This window comes from Pseudophryne corroboree, unplaced genomic scaffold (assembly GCF_028390025.1).
Source record: "Pseudophryne corroboree isolate aPseCor3 unplaced genomic scaffold, aPseCor3.hap2 scaffold_980, whole genome shotgun sequence".
Lineage (NCBI taxonomy): Eukaryota > Metazoa > Chordata > Amphibia > Anura > Myobatrachidae > Pseudophryne > Pseudophryne corroboree.
Genome location: NW_026970560.1, coordinates 201,552 through 208,502, shown reverse-complemented (window position 1 = coordinate 208,502; position 6,951 = coordinate 201,552). Strand labels below are relative to the sequence as shown.

The 6,951-nt window shown below is 42.8% G+C and overlaps 4 non-coding genes across 4 annotated transcripts; all 4 read left to right on the top strand.

Annotated features, from left to right (window-relative positions):
* The first annotated feature begins 3,307 nt into the window (after nt 1-3,307).
* On the top strand, nt 3,308-3,471 carry LOC135048538 (U1 spliceosomal RNA). The gene has a single exon (XR_010240386.1). It is a non-coding gene; the product is annotated as a U1 spliceosomal RNA (small nuclear RNA).
* Nucleotides 3,472-3,530: 59 nt separating this feature from the next.
* LOC135048651 (U5 spliceosomal RNA) lies at nt 3,531-3,647 on the top strand. Its single transcript, XR_010240471.1, has one exon. It is a non-coding gene; the product is annotated as a U5 spliceosomal RNA (small nuclear RNA).
* Nucleotides 3,648-3,921: 274 nt separating this feature from the next.
* On the top strand, nt 3,922-4,037 carry LOC135048641 (U5 spliceosomal RNA). The gene has a single exon (XR_010240461.1). It is a non-coding gene; the product is annotated as a U5 spliceosomal RNA (small nuclear RNA).
* A 275-nt stretch (nt 4,038-4,312) lies between these two features.
* Nucleotides 4,313-4,428, top strand: LOC135048649 (U5 spliceosomal RNA). Its single transcript, XR_010240469.1, has one exon. It is a non-coding gene; the product is annotated as a U5 spliceosomal RNA (small nuclear RNA).
* The last annotated feature ends 2,523 nt before the right edge of the window (nt 4,429-6,951 follow it).

Here is a 6,951-nt window from a genome sequence, read left to right as displayed (position 1 = left end):
CTAACAGGAGGCTTTAAAATTTTCATTCTAGTGTCTTTCGTTTGGGAGAAAAATGCAAAGGTACAATACAGCTTTTCCTTGCCAATATCTCTCTTTTGCAAAGAGCTATGCATTGGAAAATGCAGGGCTATAACGTGTAGATGAAGCACTAACAGGAGGCTTTACAATTTTCATTCTAGTGTCTTTCGTTTGGGAGAAAAATGCAAAGGTACAATGCTGCTTTTCCTTGCCGATATCTCTCTTTTGCAAAGAGATAGGCATTGGAAAATGCAGGGCTATAACGTGTAGATGAAGCACTAACAGGAGGCTTTTAAATTTTCATTCTAGTGTCCTTCGTTTGGGAGAAAAATGCAAAGGTACAATACAGTTTTTCCTTGCCGATATCTCTCTTTTGAAAAGAGATAGGCATTGGAAAATTCAGGGCTATAACGTGTAGATGAAGCACTAACAGGAGGCTTTAAAATTTTCATTCTAGTGTCTTTCGTTTGGGAGAAAAATGCAAAGGTACAATGCAGCTTTTCCTTGCCGATATCTCTCTTTTGCAAAGAGATAGGCATTGGAAAATGCAGGGCTATAACGTGTAGATGAAGCACTAACAGTAGGCTTTAAAAATTTCATTCTAGTGTCTTTCGTTTGGGAGAAAAATGCAAAAGTACAATGCAGCTTTTCCTTGCCGATATCTCTCTTTTGCAAAGAGATAGGCATTGGAAAATTCAGGGCTATAACGTGTAGATGAAGCACTAATAGGAGGCTTTAAAATTTTCATTCTAATGTCCTTCGTTTGGGAGAAAAATGCAAAGGTACAATACAGCTTTTCCTTGCCGATATCTCTCTTTTGCAAAGAGATAGGCATTGGAAAATTCAGGGCTATAACATGTAGATGAAGCACTAACAGGAGGCTTTAAAATTTTCATTCTAGTGTCTTTCGTTTGGGAGAAAAATGCAAAGGTACAATACAGCTTTTCCTTGCCGATATCTCTCTTTTGCAAAGAGATAGGCATTGGAAAATTCAGGGCTATAACGTGTAGATGAAGCACTAACAGGAGGCTTTAAAATTTTCATTCTAGTGTCCTTCGTTTGGGAGAAAAATGCAAAGGTACAATACAGCTTTTCCTTGCCGATATCTCTCTTTTGCAAAGAGATAGGCATTGGACAAATTCAGGGCTATAACGTGTAGATGAAGCACTAACAGGAGGCTTTAAAATTTTCATTCTAGTGTCTTTCGTTTGGGAGAAAAATGCAAAGGTACAATACAGCTTTTCCTTGCCAATATCTCTCTTTTGCAAAGAGCTAGGCATTGGAAAATTCAGGGCTATAACGTGTAGATGAAGCACTAACAGGAGGCTTTAAAATTTTCATTCTAGTGTCTTTCGTTTGGGAGAAAAATGCAAAGGTACAATACAGCTTTTCCTTGCCAATATCTCTCTTTTGCAAAGAGCTAGGCATTGGAAAATTCAGGGCTATACCGTGTAGATGAAGCACTAACAGGAGGCTTTTACATTTTCATTCTAGTGTCCTTCGTTTGGGAGAAAAATGCAAAGGTACAATACAGCTTTTCCTTGCCGATATCTCTCTTTTGCAAAGAGATAGGCATTGGAAAATTCAGGGCTATAACGTGTAGATGAAGCACTAACAGGAGGCTTTAAAATTTTCATTCTAGTGTCTTTCGTTTGGGAGAAAAATGCAAAGGTACAATACAGCTTTTCCTTGCCGATATCTCTCTTTTGCAAAGAGATAGGCATTTGAAAATTCAGGGCTATAACGTATAGATGAAGCACTAACAGGAGGCTTTAAAATTTTCATTCTAGTGTCCTTCGTTTGGGAGAAAAATGCAAAGGTACAATACAGCTTTTCCTTGCCGATATCTCTCTTTTGCAAAGAGATAGGCATTGGAAAATTCAGGGCTATAACGTGTAGATGAAGCACTAATAGGAGGCTTTAAAATTTTCATTCTAGTGTCCTTCGTTTGGGAGAAAAATGCAAAGGTACAATACAGCTTTTCCTTGCCGATATCTCTCTTTTGCAAAGAGATAGGCATTGGAAAATTCAGGGCTATAACGTGTAGATGAAGCACTAACAGGAGGCTTTAAAATTTTCATTCTAGTGTCTTTCGTTTGGGAGAAAAATGCAAAGGTACAATACAGCTTTTCCTTGCCGATATCTCTCTTTTGCAAAGAGCTAGGCATTGGAAAATTCAGGGCTATAACGTGTAGATGAAGCACTAATAGGAGGCTTTAAAATTTTCATTCTAATGTCCTTCGTTTGGGAGAAAAATGCAAAGGTACAATACAGCTTTTCCTTGTCGATATCTCTCTTTTGCAAAGAGATAGGCATTGGAAAATTCAGGGCTATAACGTGTATATGAAGCACTAACAGGAGGCTTTAAAATTTTCATTCTAGTGTCTTTCGTTTGGGAGAAAAATGCAAAGGTACAATACAGCTTTTCCTTGCCGATATCTCTCTTTTGCAAAGAGCTAGGCATTGGAAAATTCAGGGCTATAACGTGTAGATGAAGCTCTAACAGTAGACTTTAAAATTTTCATTCTAGTGTCTTTCGTTTGGGAGAAAAATGCAAAGGTACAATACAGCTTTTCCTTGCCAATATCTCTCTTTTGCAAAGAGCTAGGCATTGGAAAATTCAGGGCTATAACGTGTAGATGAAGCACTAACAGGAGGCTTTAAAATTTTCATTCTAGTGTCTTTCGTTTGGGAGAAAAATGCAAAGGTACAATACAGCTTTTCCTTGCCGATATCTCTCTTTTGCAAAGAGATAGGCATTGGAAAATTCAGGGCTATAACGTGTAGATGAAGCACTAACAGGAGGCTTTAAAATTTTCATTCTAGTGTCTTTCGTTTGGGAGAAAAATCAGCTTGAATGCTTCAGGGGCTGGGGCATAGCCAACATGAGCCCCACACCGAAGGAGGGTGGAGGTGTTTAATGCAAACTAGGGGTCAGACAAGCGCCGCAAAAGGCCACCATGCCCTGCACGCCCCTTTTCTGTTTTCATATGCAGACGAGGGTTGAAGCCAACTTTGACCCACTGCTTGGATGACATCACCATATGCAAATCCATCTGCGGCAGGCCTTCCCCCAGGAATGCTTGCACTAGTTGTTGCATTTGGTTTGTTGTTTGGGGGTGCTTCAGTATTAGGCAGCCTTCTGCCCTCCCATGTTCATCTGAAAATATGTGTTCTCCCTGCAGTTGTTGTCCCCAGATGAGAGTTCCCTTGTGCTGCCTCAGTTGAATCTCCTTAACTTGACAGAGATGTGCCTGAGCAGCGGCCCTCCCCAGCTCTATCCCAAATCATACTTATTTTGCATAGGAGATACCATGGTCATAAGGATTATTCTCCCAGGGTGAGGTTCATTCATTGCATTCTGGGTATGCTGACCCCTGTGATTTCCCCAAATGTGGGAAACTCGACTGCTTTATTTGTGGTAGTGGGGGACTGTGTTTGTGTTTTCCTCTGGTCAGCTCTGGTAAAAGTCAGATTTCTTTGTTTCAGAGCCTTGTTCTTCTTTTGAGAGTTCCCTTGTGCTAGTTCTTCAGAACGAACAAATCTTTTGCCTTTTACTAAAGATTTCCGTGGAGAGGAGCAAAACTGAGTTTTATCTCAATTTTTGCATGCCCCGTCTTATTGGGGTTTCTTTTATCAGTTTAAAGATAGAACGAGTGTGCTTTAATGTAAGCTCATTTGCGTAGAAATGACAGTAAATGTTTGTTTCTTTTCAAACAGAACTTTCTTGACTATACTAATTGCTTGAAAGATCTGGGAGCACATGGAAAAGAGTACAAACCATGTTTATAGCAAGGGGAAGCCTGGTGAGAAATCTGCTTTCTTTCTTTCAAATTGGGTGCTCACTTTGAGCTGAATGAGGACTGCTGGCATGGCACTCAGGCGACAGGTAGAATCTTGGTCATGCTGTGGTTTCTCTTCAGAACGAACAAATCTTTCGCCTTTTACTAAAGATTTCCGTGGAGAGGAGCAAAACTGAGTTTTATCTCAATTTTTGCATGCCCCATCTTATTGGGGTTTTATTTTATTGGTTTAAAGATAGAACGAGTGTGCTTTAATGTAAGCTCATTTGCATAGAAATGACAGTAAATGTTTGTTTCTTTTCAAACAGAACTTTCTTGACCACACTAATTGTTTGAAAGATCTGGGAGCACATGGAAAAGAGTACAAACCATGTTTATAGCAAGGGGAAGCCTGGTGAGAAATCTGCTTTCTTTCATTCAAATTGGGTGCTCACTTTGAGCTGAATGAGAACTGCTGGCATGGCACTCAGGCGACAGGTGGAATCTTGGTCATGCTCTGGTTTCTCTTCAGAACTAACAAATATTTCGCCTTTTATTAAAGATTTCCGTGGAGAGGAGCAAAACTGAGTTTTATCTCAATTTTTGCATGCCCCATATTATTGGGGTTTCTTTTATCAGTTTAAAGACAGAACGAGTGTGCTTTCTTGTTAGCTTTAATGTAAGTTTATTTGCATAACAATGACAGTAAATGTTTGTTTCTTTTCAAACAGAACTTTCTTGACCATGCTACTTGCTTGAAAGATCTGGGAGCACATGGAAAACAGTACAAACCATGCAGTATCACAAGAGCCTTTATTTGATCTTTCATGAAGATAGAGCAGAATTGAGGACACGTCAACAATTTCTGCCGAAGGTGGTTCATCTTTCCACATGGTGCCTTTGGCCACTGACACCTTCGTTGAGTCAAAGTCTCTGGCTGTGGTCAGAACTTTGAAAATTTATGTCACCAGAACGGTTCAGATTAGGAAAACAGAGGCTCTGTTTGTCCTGTATGCTCCCAACATGATTGGGTGTCCTGCTTCCATGCAGACCATTATGCGCTGGATCTGTGGTAAAATTCAGCATGCTCATTCCACGGCAGGATTGCCGTTACTGAATTAGGTGAAGACCCATTCTACTAGAAAGGTGGGTTCATCCTGGGCAGCTGGTCGGGGAGTCTCGGCATTGCAACTTTGCCGAGCAGCTATTTAGTAAACACTTTTGCTAAGTTTTACAAGTTTGATACCTTGGCTGATGATAACCTCAAGTTGGGTCATTCGGTGCTGCAGAGTCGTACGCACTCTCCCACCCGTTCAAGAGCTTTGGTATAACCCCATGGTTCTTAATGTGACCCCAGCATCCTCTAGGTCGTATGAGAAAATAGGATTTTAATACCTACCGGTAAATCCTTTTCTCTTAGTACGTAGAGGATGCTGGGCACCCGTCCCAGTCCATACTGTGTCTGCAGTTATTACTTGTGGTTATACACATGTTGTGTTACGGTTCTGGTCAGCTTTTTGCTGCAATTGTTCATGCCGTTGGCTTGTGTTCTGTTGAATGCCACGTTCTGCGGCATGCTTAAGGTGTGAGCTGGTAAGATGCTCACCTTAGTTTAACAATAAATCCTTTCCTCGAAATGTCCGTCTCCCTGGGCACAGTTCCTATAACTGGAGTCTGGAGGAGGGGCATAGAGGGAGGAGCCAGTTCACACCCTTTGAAAGTCTTAAAGTGCCCATGTCTCTTGCGGATCCCGTCTATACCCCATGGTTCTTAATGTGACCCCAGCATCCTCTACGGACTAAGAGAAAAGGATGCCCTTGTGTACTATCCTGACTTCTCCTCCCGTCTGCTTACTTTGTGCCTTCCAACGCACAATGCGAACTACAGGTGGTGCTGCAGGGCCCACACCCTTTTACTTGCCTTACAGAGCAGCTCTGGAGCTGTTACAGTGCCCAGCTGCTGCAAGAAATCAGCATGAATGCTTCAGGGGATGGGGCATGGCCAACATGAGCCCCACACCAAAGGAGGGTGGGGGTGTTTAATGCGAACTAGGGGTCATCCAAGCACTGCAAAAGGCCGCCATGCCCTGCATGCCCCTTTTCTCTTTTTATATGCAGATGAGGGTTCCAGCCAACTTTGGCCCACTGCTTGGATGACATCACCGTATGCAAATCCGTCTGCTGCAGACCTTCCCCCAGGAATGCTGTTACTAGTTGTTGGATATGGTTTGATATTTGATGGTGCTTCAGTATTAGGCAGCCTTCCGCCATCCCATGTTCATCTGAAAAGATGTGGTCTCCCTGCAGTTGTTGTCCCCAGACGAGAGTTCCCTTGTGCTTCCTCAGTTGAATCTCCTTAACTTGACGGGGGAGGGGCTGCCCGAGCTGCCACCCTCCCCAGCCCTATCCCAACTCATACTTATTTTACATATTAGATCTCTTGATCATGAAGATTGTTCTCACAGGGTGAGGTTCATCCATTATATTTTAAAATAGGAAGGTACAAATTACATATTTGAATTGCATCTATGTGCTGGATTCAAATGTCCCCCCCCCTTCCTTTCTCAATTGTGCCCGTCAGCAGCTATTCTAAGGTTGCTGCCAATGGGTGTGACACATTAATTTCTTCTGTGGGGTACACTGGACTCCACAAGGATTCACATTGGGGTGTAGAGTAGGATCTTGATCTGAGGCACCAACCGGCTCAAAGCTTTTGACTGTTCCCAAGAAGCTCAGTGCATTCTCCTCTATAACCCCGCTTCCATGAACAGGGAGCTCAGTTTGTAGTTGGTGCCTTCAGTAGCAGGCCAATTAACAGGGGCCTGCCTCAGGCAGCCTATTCTTAGCTATTAATTTTGACAAGAAAAGAAGAACTTGTTTTATGAGAATCTACAAGGGCTGCAGCAGGCTAGGTCTAATAGACATCTTTACTGCAGCTTCATCACTCCCAGCGGCGCTATATACTCCCGTGCCCTGGTTGCTGGGTCACTGCAGCGGAGGCTCCGGTTTCATCCTAAGGTCAGTCACACACACACCACCCTTCCGGATCACGAGGCCGCTGATGAAGGGGAGCGAGGCCGTAGGGGGTGGGCCGTGTGCGCACTGCGGTGGACACTGATTACTGGGCAGCCGCTCCACTAGCCACCAGGTAC